Below are 20,776 nucleotides of genomic sequence, written 5' to 3'. Positions count from 1 at the left end.
TTTGTGAAGACTCGGCATGTCATCTAAAACTTTGAAAGACTTCTACAGATGAGTGGTGGAGATTGTATTGACTAGTTGCATCAGAGCTTGGTACGGAGACACCAATGCCCTTGAATAGAAAAGCTGACAAAATGTAGTGGATTCAGCCCAACCAATCAGTTCCCAACCACTGAGCACTTGCACATGAAGCGATGTCACAGGAAAGCAGCATCCACCACCCAGGATATGCTCTCTTCTCACTGCTGCCATTAGGAAGAGGGTACTGGTTCAGGAACAGTTATTACCCCTCAAACATCAGGCTGCTGAACCAGGGGCATTAATTTCACTCACTCCTGCTCTGAGATATTCCCACAACCTATGGACTCACTTTTAAGGACTCTTCATCTCAGGTTCTCAATGTTTTTTGCTTTTTTTAATTTATTATTGCAATTATTATTATTACTTTTTTCTTTTTTGTATTTGCACAATTTGTTATTTTTGCACATCAGTTGTCCGTCTGTCCCGTTCATCTGTCTATTGTTTCATATATTTACTGTGAATGCCCACAAGAAAATGAATCTCGGGGTTGTATATGATGCTATGTACAGCATGTACTTTGCTAATAAACTTACTTTGACTTTTTTGAATATTGAAGTCTTCTTCCTTTCAAGTTATCAAGTAATGCTGTAAGCTGACCCCTTGTGCTTTTTTTTTCAACACCTGCCTCACAGTGGGGCTCCTCGCCACATTCTCAAACTGAGAAGCAAGCTCTTATCGATTTCTATTGCAAAGCCATCAATTCTTATCATATCTGTTTGGTTGCAGTGATGGTCCCCAGGCATGTCAGTTCTTCCTTGATTTTTGCCAGAAGATTTATTACAGATCAGATTTACTTTGTCTTCATTTTGTTTTAAGTAAAGTGTATAGTGGCGTAGTCTCAGTTCTTAGCAGTAAAACATTGTCAGGGCTGAGCAGGAGTGGTTGGGCAGTGTCCTTAAAATGGGTTTTTAAACTGCAGAGCTGTTTTATTCCATTTTAACAAAAGGTACTGCTCTTGTAAGGATATAATGACAATAAGAGGGGTGACTTTCATTTCTCCCCTTCCGCTGTCCTCCAGTCTGACTTTTCACTTCCCTTTCCCACCTCCACCTCTATCCCTCATTCTGAACTTTCACTTCCTCTCACATGCCTATTACTTCCCCCTGCGTCATTTCCTCCTTCCCTTTCTCCTATTGTCCAGTCTCCTCTCCTAATCAGCTTCTTTCTTTACAGCCCTTGACCTTTCCCACCCATCTGGCTTCACCTATCCTCTTCCAGTTAGCCCCTTTCCCTCCCCCCCCCCACCTTTTCTGTTTTAAATTCTGGCTTCTTCCCCCTTCCTTCTCAGTCCTAATGAAGGGTCTCAACCTGAAATGTCAACTGTTTACTTTTTTCCATAGATGCTGCCTGACCAGTAGAGTTCTTCCAGCATTTTACGTGTGTTGCTTTGGATTTCCAGCATCTGCAGACTTTCTCATGTTCATTATAGAGTCATACAATTATAATGTACAGAAATGGCCCTTTGACCCAACTCGACCAAGTTTTTGGCCAAGTCCCTCTTTTCTATTTGTGTCCTTGTTCAAATGTCTTAAATATTGTAATTTTACTTGCTAGCAGTTTGCTACATGGATTTATCTAAACTTCTCTTAAATATTGAAATTGAACCCACAACCACCACTTCCTCTATCAGCTTATTCCACACTCTCGCCACCCTCTGATTGAAGAAGTTGTCCCTCATGTTCCCCTTAAACATTTCAACTTTCACCTTTAACCTATGGCCTCTTGCATTTACCCTGTCTATTCCCCTCATAATTTTGTATACCTCTGTCAAATTTCCTTTTCCTGCATTCCAGGGAATAAAGTCCTAACCTATTCAACCTTTTGCTATAACTTGAGTCCTCAAGACCTGGCAACATCCTTGTAAACTTTCTCTGTACTCCTTCAATCTTATTCATATAGTTCTTATAGCTAGGTGACCAGAGCTACACACAATACTCCAAATTAGGCCTCCCCAACATTTTATACAACTTCAACATAAATCCCAAATCCTGTACTCAATAATTTGATTTATGAAGGCCAACGTGCCAGAAGGTCTCTTTACGACCCTATCTGTGATGTCATTTCCAAGGAATTATGGATATGTATTCCCAGATCCCTCTGTTCTACTGCACTTCTCAGTCCCCTACCATTCACTGTGTCAGTCCTACCCTGATTTGTTTTCCAAAAGTGCAACACCTCACACTTGTCTGCATTAAATTCCATCTGCCTTTTTTTTTAAAGCCCATGTTTCCAGTAGGCCCAGAACCCATTGCAAGCTTAGATAATCTTCCACACTGTCCACTACATCTCCAAGTTTGGTGTCATCTGCAAATCTGCTGATCCTGTTAACCATGTTATCATCCAGGCCATTGGTATAGATGACAAACTACAATGGACCCAAAACCAATCCCTGCAGCGCACCAGTAGTTACAGGCTTCCAGTTAGAGAAGCAACCATTTACTGCCACTTTCTGTCTTCTTCCATGAAGCCACTGTTGAATCCAAATTACTGCTTCATCCTGAATTCCAAGTGACTGAACATTCTTGATCAATCTCCCATATGGGATCTTGTCAAAGGTCTTGCTAAAGTCCATGTAGACTACATCCACGCCCTTTACTTCATCAGTTTTCCTGGTAACCTCATTGAAAAGCTCTATAGGATTGGTTAATCACAACCTACCATGCCCAAGTCCATGGTGACTATGTCTAATCAGGCCCTGTTTAGTGAAATACTTGGATATCCGATCCCTTAGAGCACCTTTCCATAGCCTATCCATTACTGGCGTCAGGCTCACTGTTCTTAGAGTTTTTCTAAAACCATGACCATAAGACCATAAAATATAGGAGCAGAATTAGTCATTTGGCCCATCGTGTCTGCCCCCTATTTCATAATTTTCCTCTCAACCCCATCTCCTTCCTTCTAACTGTATCCCTTCATGCCCTGACATATCTAGAATCTGTCAACCTCTGTACTAAACATGCATAAATACTTGGCCTCTACAGCTGCTTGTGGCAAAGAATTCTACAGATTCACCACATGGAACAAGATTAGCTACCTTCCAATCCTACTGCATCACACCCATGGCTAACGACATTACAAATACCTCTGCTAGGGCCCCTGCAAATTCTGCACTAGCCACCACAAGGTCTGAGAAAACATCTTGTTAGGCCCTGAAGAATTATCCACCCGAATGTGCTTAAAGACGGAAAGCACCTCCTTTTCTCTAATCCATTTACAGCCCGTGACCTCACTGGTCTTTTGCCTCCAGTCTATAGACTCTGCTCTGTGTCCATCTCTGAGTAAATACAGATGCAAAAAATCCATTGAGAAGGTCTCCCCACATCCACACCCCCCCCCCAATCTCTTTTCGCTCTATGCATATACAAACTCCATTTCCAGAAAAGTTGGGATATTTTCCAAAATGCAATAAAAACAAAAATCTGTGATGTGTTAATTCACGTGAACCCTTATTTAACTGACAAAAGTACAAAGAAAAGATTTTCAATAGTTTTACTGACCAACTTAATTGCATTTTGTAAATATACACAAATTTAGAATTTGATCCTCCCTGTGTGGCCTTTTATATATTGGTGAGACTGTGAGTTGGCTGGTGTGGTATACTGCGTCCAATGCTCCCGGTGTGACCTTTTATATATTGGTGAGACCCGACGCAGACTGGGGACCGTTTCGCTGAACACCTACGCTCGGTCCGCCAGAAAAAGCAGGATCTCCCAGTGGCCACACATTTTACCGTAGATTCCGGACTACAGAGCGCACCTGATTAAAAGCCGCTGGCTCTAATTTTAGAAATAAAATCAATTTTTTAATTGTAAAGGCCGCACCGGATTTTAGGCCGCACCGGATTTTCGGCCGCAGGTGTCCCACGTTGTAATAGGAGATATTTACACAGAAAGATATTACACGTGAGGATTTTTTAACTTTTAATTAAATCCATATGGTAACAAAAACAAATACATATTGCAAATGCTTTTTTTCGAACCGTGCCCGTAACGCGGCTACTTTTAAATATACGTTGCGTATACTTCTTTACTGAACAACATTCCAATATCTCCTAACGACTGGTAAAAAATATATATACTGCAGCCTACCAGGAAAAGTTATTGATCGCCTTTAACTTAAAAGCAGCGTTCGCTCAGATCCAAAGCCACTCGCGTAATGCGCTCCCCCTCCTTTCCGTTTATCGCAAACTGGCATTTTTCCCACAAGACACCGCGAAACCGGGTGTGACGTCATAGCATCCCGCGATGTAGTACAGAAAACAAATATAGTTAAAACTCTTCTAACTTTAACTAGAAAATGAATTACTAAGCAAAAATATTATAAACTAAATAACTGCCATAAGGCAGCACAATGCTTTGAGTGTTTTCCATGTTGATGAGGGTGAGTACAAATGACTGATTTACAATAATTTAATTGTGAAAGTGCGCTTGATTTATCATACAATTTCATTGGACCTCTGTAAACTACTCATCAGTTTTATTGGTCTACTGTTATGAGGCAAAATGTTTACGAGGCGGCATGAAAAAAATCATGTATTAGCCGCTCCGGATTAAAGGCCGCAAAGTTCAAAGCTGTTCAAAATGTGGGAAAAAAGTAGCGGCTTAACATCCGGAATCTACGGTAATTCCACGTCCCACTCCCATTCTGATATGTCTATCCATGGCCTCCTCTACTGTCAAAATGAATCCAAACTCAGGTTGGAGGAACAACACTTTATATACCGGCTGGGTAGCCTCTAACCTGATGGCATGAACATTGACTTCTCTAACTTCCGTTAATGCTCCTCCTCCCCTTCTTACTCCATCCCTGACATACTTAGTTGTTTGCCTGTTCTCCACCTCCCTCTGGTGCTTCCCCCCACTTCCTTTCTCCCGTGGCCTCCCGTCCCATGATCCTTTCCCTTCTCCAGCTCTGTATCACTTTCGCCAATCACCTTTCCAGCTCTTAGCTTCATCCCACCCCCTCCGGTCTTCTATCATTTCGCATTTCCCCCTCCCCCCAGTACTTTCAAATCTCTTACTATCTTCCCTTTCGGTTAGTCCTGATGAAGGGTCTCGGCCCAAAACGTCGACAGTGCTTCTCCTTATAGATGCTGCCTGGCCTGCTGTGTTCCACCAGCATATTGTGTGTTGTTGTTGTTTGAATTTCCAGCATCTGCAGATTTCCTCGTGTTTTCTGTTTTCATCCAGCTCATTTAAATATATCACAAATAGTAGAGATGCCAGTACAGATCCCTATTGAACACTACTAGTCATAGACCTCCAATCCATCAGCCACTGTTCTCTCAGGTGAAGCCAATTCTGAATCTAAATGTCCAATTCAGCATGCTTCTTAATCTTCCAGATGAACCTTCCATGGAGAACCTTGTCAAATCCATTATTAAAATCCATTCATCAGTACACCAATCGCCTTTGTTGCCTTCTTGAAAGGCTTAATCATGTTAATAAGGCACAACTTTCATTGCACAGAGCAATGCTGAATGTACCTAATTAGGCAAAGTTTTTCAAAAAGTTAATAGACCCTACCATAAGGAATCCACTCCAGTAACTTCTCTACCAATGACTTCACATGAACAGTTCTAGAGTTTCCAGGATTATCCATATTTCCCTTCTTGAAAAATAAAACAAAAGTTATCACACCAGTCCTTTGAGACCTCATCTGTGGCTAAAGAAGATACAAAGATGTTTTGAGTGGTCCTGCCTGTTCCCTGGTTATCCCCTTGCTCTTGAGATATCTGTAGAATTTCTTGGGATTCTTTTTAATCCTACTTGCCAAGGAATTTTCATGGCACCTCCTGACTTCCCTAATTCTCTTCTTTCCTGGCTTCTTTGTGATTCTTTAGAGCTCTGTTTCATTTTTAGCTCCTGAAACCTTGCACACATCTACTTTTTCTTTTTGATTAAATTCACTAGTGTTCTTGCTATCTAAGGTTCTCTTACCTTGCTATCCATGTTCTTCCTTCTTATAGGTATTTCTAGCATGCCTGCAACTTTTACATAATACTATAACATTTTTATGTATTGCACCGTGCTGCTGCTGTGGAGAAAAACAAATTTCTTGACGTATGTGAGTGATGATAAACCTGATACGGGTCTCTGTTGGTGGACTGAGAGTGGAAAGGGGGCAGGGGGAGGGGTATCAAGATTGGTAAAAAGGGAAGAGTGCAGGAAGGAGCTCCAGGGAGACGTTCTGTAATGATCGATAAACCAATTGTTTAGAATCAAATTACATTGCCTGGTGACTCACGGCTGGGAGTCTCTGCGACACCCCCACCCTGACACTCATCCTTTGCCTCCTTCCACACACCCCTCCTGCAGTGCTCCACCCTCACCAATCCCAACATCCAGATTGATGAGCACAGAGTTGTGCAAAAGTCTCAGGCACCCTAGCTACAGTATATATGTTCAAGATTTTTGCACAGTACTATACCTATTGATTTAACAAGCTTTCTAGGATGGATCTAACAAACTCTGCCATCTGTAAACCTCTTGCACTACAAAGGTCCCTGTCTGTTTTTAGTAAATGAAGTCACCAACTACAATAACATTGTTGTTTTCACACATTTCCTATTCAGCCATTCCCCATGTTGCACAGGCACTTGTATTAAAATCCGGTCAGAATGTTTGCATCTTTCCCATGCATATAGACTCAGTGAATGAGCCCTCCACTATGTCCCCTCAATGCAGCTCTGATACTGTCCCTGATTAATGGTGCAATTCCCCCTCCTCTTTTACCTCACTCTCCATCTTTTCTGAAACATTGCAACTCTGGAACATTAAGCATCCATTCCTATCTGTCTCTCAACCAAAGCTCTGTTATGGTCACAACATCATAGTTCCATGGATTAATTCACGCTCTACACACTCTTGCCCGTAATACTCACACTTCAAGTTGTCTGTCCCTTTGTCACTATGACCTTACACATGCCAGTTCTTATTGATCATGAGAACAATCCTTCAACTTTCTGACCTGGTGTTTTGGTTCCGATTTCCCTACTAAACTAGTTTAAAAACTGCTGAGTAGCCCTCGTGAACCTCCCAACCAATATTGGTTCCCCTCTAGTTAAGGTGCAAAGCATCCCTCTTGTGTAAATCACTCTGCCCCTAGAAGAGGTTCCAATGATCCATGAACCTGAATCTCTGCCCCCTGTACGAGTTCCACAGCCACTTATTAATCTGTTCTTTATATTCCGTCCCAGTGCAGCACCTGGCACTGGAAGTAGCCCAGATGTTTCTAACTTTGAGGTCTTGTTTTTCAGTTTCTCTCCTAACTCCCTGGACTCACGGTGCAGCACCTCTTCTACCTAAGCCAATGGTGCCAACGTGCACCGGGTGCTATAGCTGCTCATCTTCCTCCTTGAGTGTGATGTGCAGTCACTCTGAAACATCCTCAAAGCCGGCACCAGGGAAGCAACACAGCGTCTCTTTCGTGGCCACAGAAGCCCTGAACTGACTGCTTGCTTCTGGTGGTCACTCATCTATCTGAAGCCTCTACCTTGGGTGTAACCACTTCAGCGTAAGTACCTCAGTAAAACTCAGTCACTTGAGTCCTGGCAACATCCTCAAGTCTTTTCTGCTCTCTTTCCACCACCTTTCCATCTTTCCTTTTGGATGGCCAAATTGAGGACGTAATTCCAAATTACAATGCCAACATAATATCCCAGCTTCTATTCTCAATGCCTGACTGATGAAGGCCAGCGTACCAAAAACTGTCTTCACCACCCAAGACTGTAGTGCAATCTAAAGTAATACAAGGAGATTAATGTAATAGCCGAGAAAGGTATATGTAAGAGTCTGAGAACATAGCAGAACTGCTGAGAAGAGGAGTCCGTTAGCAGTGCAGAAGAAGCTGTTCCTAAGTCTGCATGCCCGTCTTTCAAACTCAACAGAGATGAATCAGCTCAATCCTCCTCTAAGCACATTGAAAGGTTAGAAGAGTCTCTTGTTCCTACACAGGCCTCATGAGCCACAGAGTGGCAGGATGTGCCTGATGGAGCAGGGTAGTTTGACAAATGCAGTTTAATGTGAGAAAGCGTGAGGTCACGTATTCTGATACAAGGAGCCAAGGCAGATTATTATCTAAGCGGAAAGAGACTGCAAAGGAGTGAAGCACAAAACGCTTTAGATGTTCTAGTGCATGAATCACAAAAAGTTTGAAATCCGCTCCAAGAACATTGATTATCAGGAACTATTCAATAAGGAGAATATAATCACCAGGGGTCACGTATTAAAAGGAATCACATCATCATAGTTAGTGGAGAAACCTATCAAAAGAACAAAATAACATGAAAATAAGAAGGGGTAGGGGTTGTTAATTACCAAGTCTCCTGAGTGTTGGAGACTCAAGAGACTGAATATGTTGGAACCTGAATCAACACAAAAAGCAATGGAAGAAATCAGCAGGTCAAGCAGCATCTATGGAGGGAAATGACCCGACGATGCTTGAGATCGAGTTCGAATGAAGAGTCTTGACCCAAAATATCGACTGTCTATTTCTCTCCATAAACTACTTCCGGAAATTCCCTGTAAGGGAGGTAGAGTTTAGAGTGACAGTAATTTTGTTACAATGGTGTCGGTGTTGGTAAGGCCACAATAGGAACATGACATAGATATGGTTCCTTTACTTAAGAAAGGATATTGCAGCAAGGATGCTAGTCTAAGGGATTTGGCAGCCTAATCCTGAGATTAGAGATTTACCCTACCAAGAGAGGTTAAATAAATTAGGCCTCATGTGACTTTCCAGGAAGGAGAGATAATTTTATTAATCCTTAGGGGGTCTAGATAAGGTAAATGTTAAGATGTTTTCACTTGGGTGAGTCTCAAACAAAGAGACATAATTTTAAGGTAAGGTTACAAGATAGATTCAAGTTTCCAAAAAAAAAAAATCACTTAAAACTGAAGTATGTAGACATTTCTTCTCACAGAACATAACAAATCTTGGAATTTTTCTGCCCCAGAGAGTTGTGAGGACTGAATCTTTAGAAGTTTTTAAAGTCGAGATAGATACATTTTTGTAAGTTCTTAGAATTGGTGGTTCTGGGGTCCCGGGCTAGAGGATGAGTTTAGGCCAATGGTAAATCAGCCATGATCACTCTATCAGGTAGGCTGAGGGGCCGAGTGGCCTACTCCTGTTCCTATTACCATGTTCTTGTTTTCTAATAAGGAATCCCTCCACTAAACAGCTTCTCTGATTAGTAAATGACACCTGGTAGTAGGATTTCCCTAACTGAATGAACATAGAAAATAAAAGAGGAAAACATAGGAACAGGCCTTTCAGCCACGTCTGTGCGACTACGATGTCAAAGTAAATTAATCCCTTCTGCTTGCACGTGGTGCATATCCCCCCATTTTCAGCATGTTTATGTATCTGTCTAAATGCCTCTTAAACATTAGTACTGTACCTGCTTCCACCACCTCCTACAGCAGCCTCCTATTTGTGTGTAAAAAAAAAGTTGCTCTTTAAACTTTCCCTCTCTCTTAAACCTATGCCCTCTAGTATTTTACAGTTCCACCCTGTGATAGAGACTCTATCTGCCCTATCTACACCTCTCATAGTTTTAACAGCCTCTATCAGGTCTCCCTTCAGCCTTCGAAGTTTCATCTTTAACAATCTAAAATTGTCCAATCTCTCCATGCAGTTCACACTCTCTGATCCAGGCAACATTCTGGTGGGTCTCTTCAAAGCCTCCGCACTTCGTACCAGAACTGCGTACTATACTCCAGCTGCAGCCTAACCAAAGCTTCATATCACTAAATTGTTCCTGATATTCAAAGTTCTTCCAAAAATTGGCTCCTGCTAGTGAACCTCCCTCCTTAAAACGAAGAGCTATTTTTCAAGCTGCCCTCTAAAGCCACTGGAAAGATGCCTTCAATAATTTTATTCTCAGTATTGCTACTTTGTTTTCTATAGAGGCAACGAACAGCCTTTTGAAATGTAATTCAACAGGGACTGCACAAAAGAAACAACAAAATTAATAAACTCTGACATCATTTGAACTGGCTGGAAAATTATTTCTGACATTAGCTTGTCATTAATGCATGGAAACTGAAAGGATTTCTAGGCTTTGTTAGATTCAATGAGCAAGGGGAAATGATTTCAGAAATTACACTAAGCTTCATGTTTCTGCATGGTCGCTGACTGTACCATTACAGAAGATCACAGCCGTCTGTTAGTTGCTATGTTTAACTTTACTCTGGTCGTGGGCTATTGACATAAAAATCACCGCAGAAATCTTGAAGGCAGAGAGAGCACTTCAAATGATTAAAATATGGAATATATTACTGTAACTATTGAAGCTGAATAAATTGCCACATTTAAGATTAAATTAGATAAATATTTGAAGAGGAGAATCATTAAAGGATTTGGGGAAAGAGCAGCGGCTGGAAAGCTGTACTGAGGGACCAGCACAGGTGAGCAATTTGATCGGACAAAGAGATCAAAGCAAGGGGATTCAATATCCCCGCTTGTAATGTATTTAGGAAGGGTATACAGTGAAAGGAGGGGGTGTATAGCAGTACTGATCGAAGACACTATTACAGCACTGTAAAGGTGTTATATAATTCAGAGTTTAAGCACAGTCTACGTGGAGACAGTTAAAGAAGAATCTATGTGCTATTACTTTCATGGGTGTATTTATTACAAGACAACAAGTAGTAGGAGTGACAGAAGGAACAAACTTGAAGACTCGCCTCACCAAGATACAAGTAAGGTGATAATTATCCAAGTGTAGATGGGAGAAGTAGCAATGTAATGGGCAAAGAGGGGGAGGAATAAAATGCAAGTGAAAGAAGAACTTGCTGAAAAGTGAAATAAGAGCACAGACTACAGAGAGGGAGACAGAGTTAGTGTTTCAGATCAATGACCTGTTGTCATGTCTCCGTATCACAGAAGGATGATAGACAGTTGTGTGCATTACCAACATTGAAAACTGAGGTACCAAAGTTACTGAATTTTGACATTGAGCCCAATATCCAATCCTATTGATCTATGTTTCCAGATGCTGCCTGACTTGTTACATTTCCAATATTCTGCGATATTTTATTTAATTTTGGATTTGTGACATCTATAGATTTTTGACTTGCATAATTGAATGGAATGGCAGATTAAACGGAAAGGGCTAAATGTTGGGTGTATGGGAAATTCTTGCAGAGAATATCCACAATTCTCTACCCCTGAATGCGGTGGAGGATTGATTATTGGGGGTATTAAAGGGGAGGCAGATACATTTTGCATTTAATTGCTAAATAGTCCATTATTGTCAAATGTACTGAGGCAGAATGAAACCAGATGGAGAGTCATTCCAAAACTTATGTACGTTGAGTTAGTGAAAGGTATGGGCATTAACTGAATGCAGAGTATAGTGTTACAGTTACAGAGAAAGTGCAGTGCAGGCAGACAAATCCTGAATATATTTTTACAAATTCCCAGTAATCCATGCGGAAAATGAAGACCCCACAATGCAGAAATGAAAACGGGTTTGGTATACAGCTGCAAAGTTCAAATTTGCTGCGTCTTTAGGTTTGTGTGTGTGTGTGTGTATATTTATGTGTATGGATGGCAGAGGGGGTTTGGGGACTGGGACGGGAGGGATGTTGTGTGGCTGTAAATGTGCTTGTGTATGCATTGTGGTACACAAGTGAACGCCACCCAGGAGAGAGGCGTCGGAGTTTGCGTGTCCCACTGGCGGCAGTATGGTGCAGTGTCCAAGCTGCAGTCCGTGCTGAACTCAAGTGTTTGTTCTGCAGAAGACAAGCTGTATTGTGTTTGACTGCTGATCGCCGCAACATTCATGGACTTAAGGTCTTGCACTATCTAATTTTTGTGTGTCTCTATGTCACTGATACCTTACATGTGTGAAGCGTGCCTTGTGCTCGTATGACCGTTGGTACTGTGTTCTGCGCCTTGACCCTGTGTAACCCTGTTTCATTTGGCTGCAGTCATGTACGGTTGAATGCCAATTAAACTTGAACTGAACTATGTGTAAAATAAGGCAGCCACTACCTCCAAGAGAAGTAGGGCAATCAAAAAAACAGCAAGTTTGTGAGCCAGAAAATTATATTTTGAACTTGTAGAAGCAGACTGGTTGGTGCTTCAGAGCGCAATACCACTCTGATTGATGAGGGATGTCAAATGGTAAGAGGAGAACGGAGATTAACCATCACATTGTGATTCAAACCCATGCTAATTAGTGACTTCAGCGGTGGGTCTAACTTTCTGTTCGGTCTTTCAGGAATCTGAGGGGAAAGTTCTTCATCGAGAGGACGGTGTAACGAGCTGCCAGTAGAAGTGATACACACGAATGCAGTTATAACTTTTAAGAGATGTTTGGATAGGTACCTGAATGGGAAGGGTATGGGGGGGATATATTTCAGATGCAGGTAGATAGGACTAGATAGAAGATCAGTTCAGCATGGACAAGAGGGCCAAAGGGCTTCTTTCTGTACTGTAGTATTCTTTTCTCAGTAATTCATCCCATATAGAAACCATCCTTTGTGTAAAAAAAAGTGCCCCTCAAGTTTCTATTAATGCGCAGAGTATACAGAATAAGGCAGATGAATTTGTAGCACCATTGCAAATTTGCATGTGTGATGTTGTAGGCATCACTGAATCATGGCTGAAAGATTATAGCCGGGAGCTTAATGTCCAAGGATGCAAATTGTATCAAAAGAACAGACAGGAAGGCAGAGGGGTGATGTTGCTCTGTTGGTAAAAAATGAAGTCAAAGCATTAAAAAGATGACACATGGTCAGGAGATGTTGAATCATTGTGGACGGAGCTAAGGAACTGCAAGGGTAAAAGGACCCTGATGGGAGTTGTAAACAGACCACCAAATAGTAGTAAGGATGTGGCCTACAGATTACAATGGGAGATAGAAAATGCATGCCAAAAGGGCAATGTTACAATAGTCATGGACACTTCAATATGTGGGAAAATTAGGTTGGTGCTGGATTCCAAGAGGGGGAATTTCTCGAATGCTTCAAGATGGCATTTTAGAGCAGCTTGTGGTTGAGCCCACTAGGGGATCAGTTATTCTGGATTGGGTGTTGTACAATAAACTGGAATTGATTAGAGACCTCAAGGTAAAAGAACCCTCAGGGGCAAGTGATCATAATATGATCGAGTTTGCCCTGAAATTTGAGAAAGAGAAGCTAAAGTCAGGTATATCAGTATTACAGTGGAGTGATGGGAATTATACAGGCATAAGAGAGGAGTTGGCCAAAATTGATTGGAAAAGAACACTGGCAGGGATGATGGTAGTGCAGCAATGGCTGGAATTTCTGAAAGCAATTCAGAAGGCACAGGATATATACATACAAAGAGAAAGAAGTATTCTAACGACAAGATGACACAACAGCAACTAACGAGAAGTCAAAGCCAACATGAAAGCCAAAGAGAGGGCATATAATAGTGCAGAAATCAGTGGGAAGTTAGAGGATTGGGAAGCTTTTAAAAACCAACAGAAGGCAACTAAAAAAGTCAACAAGAAGATAAAGATGGAAGACAAAAGTAAGCTAGCCAGTAATATTAAGGAGGATACCAAAAGATTCTTCAGATACATAAAGTGTAAAAGAGAAGTGTGAGTGGATATTGGAGCACTGGAAAATGATGCTGGATAGGTAGTCGTGGAGGAGAAGGAAAAGGCAGGTGAACTGAATAAGTATTTTGTATCAGTCTTCGCTGTGGGAGACACTAGCAGTATGGTGGAAGTTCCAGGTGTCAGGGGGCATGAAGTGTGTGAAGTTACCATAACTAGAGAGAAGGTTCTTTGGAAACTGAAAGGCCTGAAGGTAGATAAGTCACCTGGACCAGATAGTGTACACCCCAGGGTTGTGAATGATGTGGCTGAAGAGATCGTGGAGTCATTAGTAATGATCTTTCAAGAATTGCTAGATTTTGGAATGGTTCCAGAAGGCTGGAAAATTGTAATCATCATTCCACTCGTCAAGAAGGGTGAGAGGCGGAAGAAAGGAAACTGTAGGCCAGTTAGTCTGATCTTAGTGGTTGGGAAGGTGTTGGAGTCATTTATTAAGGATGAGGTCTGATGGTACTTGGAGGCGCATGATAAAATAGGCTGTAGTCAGCATGTTTTCCTCAAGAGAAAACCTTGCCTGACAAAAGTTTTGGAATTCTTTGAAGAAATAACAAGTAGGATAGACAAATGAGTATTGGTTGATGTTGTGTACTTGGATTTTCAGAAGGCCTTTGACAAGGTACCACACATGGGGCTGCTTAACAAGCTAGTAGCCCGTGATATTACAAGAAAGATTCTAGCATGAGAAAAGCAGTGGCTGACTGGCAGGAGGCTAAGAGTGGGAATAAAGGGAGTCTTTTCTGGTTGGCTGCCGGTGACTAGTGGTGTTCCACAGGGGTCTGTGCTAAGTCTGATTCTTTTTATGCTATACTGTATGTTAATGATTTGGATGATGAAATTGATAGCTTTGTTGCAAAGTTTGCAAATCATATGAAGATGGGGGAGGGGCAGGTAGTTTTGAAGAAGTATTGAAACTACAGAAGGATTTAGACAGATTCGGAGATTGGACAAAGAAATGGCAGATGGAATACAGAGTATGGTCATGTACTTTGTTAGAAGAAATGAAGGGGTTTACTATTTTCTAAATAGAGACAAAATGCAAAAAAAACTGAGGTACAAACGGACTTGGATTCCCTGAAGGTTAATTTGCCAGTTGAGTCTGTGGTGAGGAAGGCAAATGTGATGTCAGCATTTATTTCAAGAGGATTAGAATATAAAAGCAAGGATGCAATATTGAGACTTTATAAGTACCAGTGAAGCCTCACTTGGAGTGTTGTGAGCAGTTTTGTGCTGCTTATTTTAGGAAGGATGTGTTGAAACTGGAGAGGGTTCAAAGGAGGTTCACGAAAATGATTCCAGGATTGAATGGCTTGTCATATGAAGAATGTTTAATGGTTCTGGGCCTGTATTCACTAGGATTCAGAAGAATGAGGGGTAACCTCATTGAAACATATTGAATGGTGAAAGGCCTTGATAGAGTTCATGTAAAGAGAATGTTGTCTATGGTGGGAGAGTCTGCAACCAGAGGACACAGCCTCGGAATAGAGGGGCATCCTTTTAGACAGAGATGAAGAGGGATTATTTTCACCAGAGAGTGGTGAATCTGTGGAATTGTTTCCCACAGGCAGCTGTGGAGGCCAAGTCTTTATGTATATTTAAAGATGAGGCTGATAAATTCTTGATTGGTCAGAGCTTGAAGGGATATGGAGAAAAGGCGAGAGATTGGGGCTGAGAGGAAATTTGGATTAGCCACAATGAAACCGTGGAGCAGACTCAACAGGCCAAATGGCCTAATTCTACTCCTATATCTTATGTTCTAGTTATTAATTCTGCAACCCTGGATAAAAGGTTCTGTACATACCCCTCTATCTATGCCCCTCGTGATCTCAGACACCTCTATAATATGTCTCAATCTCCTGCACTTCAAGGAATACATTTCTAGCCTGTCCAATCTCTCCCTATAACTTAGTCCCACAAGTCCTGGCAACATCTTCATAAATCTCTTTCCAATTTAATAACATCTTTTCTACAGCACGGTGAACCGAACACAATACTCCAGTGTCTTGTAAAACTGCACTAAAACCTCAGCTCATATACTTATTGCCCTGACAGATGAAGGCCAGCTTTGCAAAAGCCGCCTCACCACTGTGTCTACCTGTGACTCAAGTCAAAATGGCCCTTCCAACTACCACATCCACACTAATCCCATTTGCCTGCATTAGGACAGGATCTTTCTTTATCTTAACAGGATCTAGCTTTACCTCACAGAATTTAAACCGCCTTTTCATATAACTTTCAAACCATGGAAAGAGTAATTAACACAGCTCCCCTTAGTTAAGGATTTAAGATCCTTTAACAGACTGTATTCAATATTCAGCCCAAGATATTTCAGTGATGTATGTTTTAGGAGATTGGACAGATTGGACACTTCAGCTATCTGGCAAGTGTTAGCACTACAGTATTAGGATACGCATCAACATTTTTTACTGAAATGAGGAATCATTGCCTCTGTTATAGGGTTGTGAATCTTTGGAATTGTCTTGATCCGTTGATGATCAGTATTTATTTTCAAGGACAACAGAGCTGGGGAACTAGGAGGGTGAATGGATGAGACCATGACACTATAAGAGAGAGCCGCAGAATGAGGCCATTCAGCCCTTTGAGTCTGTTCCTCCATTCGTTCATGAATGATCATTTTTCAACACCATTCTCTCATCTTCTTCCCATAATGCTTTACCCCCTTACCGATCAGGAACCTCTCAGCCTGTGAACTGAGGGCAGTTTAGAAAGTGAGAACACCAACTAGGAAACATAAAAGTTAGTTGGCTGAAGGGTAAAAAAATCTCTGGGTGGATTTAAAGTATTGGCAGAATTTTTAAAATGGGGTTTGAAGAAAAATTCTTTTTTTCTCTACAATCACTGGAAATCTAACGGGGGGTGTGTTCGGAGATTATCTCCATAGACTAATGGATACATGAGAGTGATAGAGACGAGAACCTAATTGAAAGGTTCCAGCAATTTATCTATAGAATAGTGGTTACCTGGGAGTAATACAGACTAAAACCTAATTGAGGCATTCGAGGGATTTATATATTGAATAAAGGATATCTGGAGCAATAGAGTCTGGAATCTAATCTAGTGGTTCAGTGGGTTTATATATAGAATGATGGGTGCATGAATAGATCTGGAGCAATGTTTTAACTATAGAATTGTAATAAGGTAAGAAAACATGACACTAAGCCCAGTTTAGTTGCCTGACTCTCGAGTCTCTCTCAGAGTTTCAATCACCCTACGGTGCAGTGTCTGTGCTTTTAGGATTAAGTGCTTCTATGATTTAAGGAGAATGAGTGGGAGGAGATCATTCAGCTCGGGGTAAACATCAATGCAAATTGTGTGGACTATTAAGCAGTGTATTATTGAAATAAACTGACGTTGACGGCCATGGAGGCCGGCAGAGAGCTGTCCTCTAAATCAGCATGAAGTAGCTTGAATTTGAAGTACAGAACATAATGTATAAAAGTTGATATCCCCATAGGTATCAAAGCTTTTAAAAAGCATGGCATGCTTTATGGACTTTTAAACTATGACATGGAGGCACCTCTTAAAGCCTGCAGGTGGGCAGCACTGCATTGAAGTCTAACCTACACGTAAACACAAGCATGCACGACACACATACCCACACACAAATATAGTCACACATTCTCACACACATACACATTCACTCACATCCACCTACACGCACTTTCTCTCTCACGCACACTCAAACTCACAGATTCTCATACTCAAACACACAATAGCACATTGACCTGTTGACGGTTGTTGGGGTCACGTCTTGGATTTTGAGCCGCACGCTGTATAGATCAGACTAGGTAAGGTAAGGTGTGTGAGAATATGAGTTTGTTTGTGCATGTGTGTACTTGGGAGACAGAGTGTATATGTGAGTGAGAATATGTGTGTGTGTGAGAAAGTGAGTGTGTGCAGGGGTGGTTTATTGTGTGGGAATGTGCGTGCATGTGTAAATGTCTATTTGTGATAACGTGTGTATACTGAGTGTGTGCAAAGCTGCATGTGAATGAGAATACTGTGTAAGAAACTGTGTGTCTGTGTGCAAACATTGTTACTGTACCTAACAAACAATGAACCTTTTCACTAGAGGGAGCCCAACCTCCTTTCCTTAACATTCAGTGGCACTACCATGACTTAAATCCCTCACCCTCACTGTTCTGGTTACCATCACAGGTGAGAAACTCACTTGGACCATCCATGTAAATACCGCAGGAACAAGAGCAAATCAAAGGCAGGATATTCCAACATATAACATGGAGAGCCTATAAAAAGTATTCACCCCCTTGCAGGTTTTCATGTTTTATTGTTTTGCAACATTGAATCATAGTGGATTTAACTTGGCTTTTTTGACACTGATCAAAAGAAAAAGACTCTTTTGTGTCAAAGTGAAATCAGGTTTTTACAGTGATCTAAATTAATTACAAATATAAAACACAAAATAATTGCATAAGTATTCACCCCCCCCCCTTTAATGTGACACACCAAATCATTATTGGTGCAGCCAATTAGTTTTAGGGTCACATAATTAGTTAAATAGCATCACCTGTGTGCAGTCGAGGTGTTTGAATTGATTGTAGTAAAAATACACCTGTATCTGGGTGGTCCAACTGCTGGTGAGTCAGTATCCTGGCAAAAACTACACCATGAAGACTAAAGAACACTCCAAGCAACTCTGCAAAAAGGTTATTGAAAAGCACAAGTCAGGAGATGGATACAAGAAAATTTCCAAGTCACTGAATATCCCTTGGAGTACAGTTAAGTCAATCATCAAGAAATGGAAAAACTATGGCACAGCTGTAAATCTGCCTAGAGCAGGCCAATTCAAAAACTGAGTGACTGTGAAAGAAGGGGACTAGTGAGGGAGGCCACCAAGAGACCTATGACAACTCTAGAGGAGTTACAAGCTTCGGTGGCTGAGATGGGAGGGACTGAGCATACAGCAACTGTTGCCCTGGTGCTTCACAAGTCACAGCTTTATGGAGAGTGGCAAAGAGAAAGCCACTGGTGGGGGGAGAAAACTCCCATGAACTCTTGGCTAGAGTTTGCTAGAAGAGAAAGCATGTGGGAGACTGAAGTCAGCTGGAAGAAGGACTGACGAAAACAAAATTGAGCTTTTTGGCCACAAGATTAAATATGTTTGGTGTAAGCCAAACACTGGACATCATCAAAAAAATCACCATCCCTACTGTGAAACATGGTGGTGACTGCATCAGACCGTGGGAATGCAGCAGACCCTGGAAGGCTTGTGAAGGAAAATGAATACAGCAAAATACAGGGAAATCCTGGAGGAAAAACCTGATGCAGTCTGCAAGAGAACTGCAACTTAGGAGAAGATTTGTTTTCCAGCAAGACAATGACCCCAAGCATAAAGCCAAAGCTACACAGTTTTGTCCTGGAGTGACCAAGTCAGAGACCAGACCTCAATCCAATTGAGAATTTGTGGCTGGACTTGAAAAGGGCTGTTCACTCACAATCCCTGTACAATCTGACAGAGCTTGAACAGTTTTGTAAAGAAGAATGGGGAAAATTGCAGTGTCTAGCTGTGCAAAGCTGATAGAGACCTATCCACACAGACTCAAGGCTGTAATTGCTGCTAAACGTGCATCTACTAAACACTGAATTGAAGGGGGTGAGTAATTATACCGTCAATTTTTTTGTGTTCAATAATCATAATAAATTTAGACCAATTTATAGAAATTTGTTTTCACTTTGACACGAAAGAGCCTTTTCTGTCGATCAGTATCAAAAGAAGACATTAACTCCACTGTGAATTGATGTTGTAAAAGAATAAAAGATGAAGACTTCTGGGGGGGGGGGGTGAATACTTTTTTTTATAGGCATTGACTGCAACAAAATCATGACAGATGACCAACTCAATCAGTATTAAAGAAACTCAACATCAACCAGGACAAAGCAGCAAGCGTAACTAACACCCCATCCCCACCTTCCACATTCACTCCCTCCACCTCCTATGCACAATGACCATAAAATGTGCTGCATTTACTGACCAATGGCACATCAACAGCCCCTGACAAACCCATGAACTCTATTGCTAAGAAAGGCGAGGACAGAAGATGTAAAGGTACACCATCCCATGCATGTTCTCATGAGATGCCCACCCTGCACGAAAATGTGTTGTTGGTCCTTAATCATCACGTAGCCAGCTGGTGGTGTAGTGGCATCCATCCCTGACTTTGGGGCAAGTGGTCCCGGGTTCAAATCTGGCTGGGTCCTTGCATGCTGTCCATCCGTGCTGGGTTGAGTATTGAGCTAGCAACTCGCCTCATTTTTAAAAAAAAAACAGACAAGTGCTAAAGAAATGGCTTGAAGTGCCACAAGTGGAAGAAAGGAACAACAGCAGTCATCACAGTTGGCCTTGCATCCCAAAAAGTGAATACATTAGAAAAATCCTGTTTGGAGAAGTGCTTGGATCCACAAGCCCATACAGCATGGCTATTTATATCGAAGGCATAGTTTTCACCTATCAGAGTAAATAGGCAGGTGACTTGATGGCCAGCTCTATCAAAGAGGTAGCACAGGGAGAATGGCTTTATTCTGTGATTGTTTGGTCAGAATGGGATGTTCTGCATCCCATCCAACCAGCTCATTTTATCACGTCAGTACATTGAAGTAGGGGGGAAACGATAATAGAGTGCAGAATGAAGTGTTACCGTTATTGTCTGCCTGCACTGCACTTTTTCCTGTAATGTGCAAGACCATAATGAGGTTGTCTGTGACGTCAATAGTCCATCATCATACCAGGGGACTGTTCATTAGCCCTACAGCAGTGGGATAAAAGCTGTTCTTCAGTCTGGTGCATCATGTTTTCAATCTTTTGCATCTTCTGCCTGATGGGAGGGTGGAGAAGGGAGAACGTCCAGAGTAGATGGGGGCCTTTCATTATTTGGCTGCTTTACTGAGGCAGTGAAAAGCATAGACAGTATCCATGGAACGGAGGCTGCTCTTCTGATTTATTTATTGCGATACAGCGCAGATTAGGCCTTTCAGCCCTTTGAGCTGTGCTGTGCAGCAACCCCTGATTTACCCCTAGCCAAATCACAGGACAATCTACAATGACCAATTAGCCTACCAACCAGTCTG

The sequence above is a fragment of the Hemitrygon akajei genome, chromosome 9 (genome assembly GCF_048418815.1).
Source record: "Hemitrygon akajei chromosome 9, sHemAka1.3, whole genome shotgun sequence".
Classification (NCBI taxonomy): Eukaryota; Metazoa; Chordata; class Chondrichthyes; order Myliobatiformes; family Dasyatidae; genus Hemitrygon; species Hemitrygon akajei.
The sequence above is the reverse complement of the archived record's forward strand: the minus strand, read 5'-3'. Positions refer to the sequence as shown.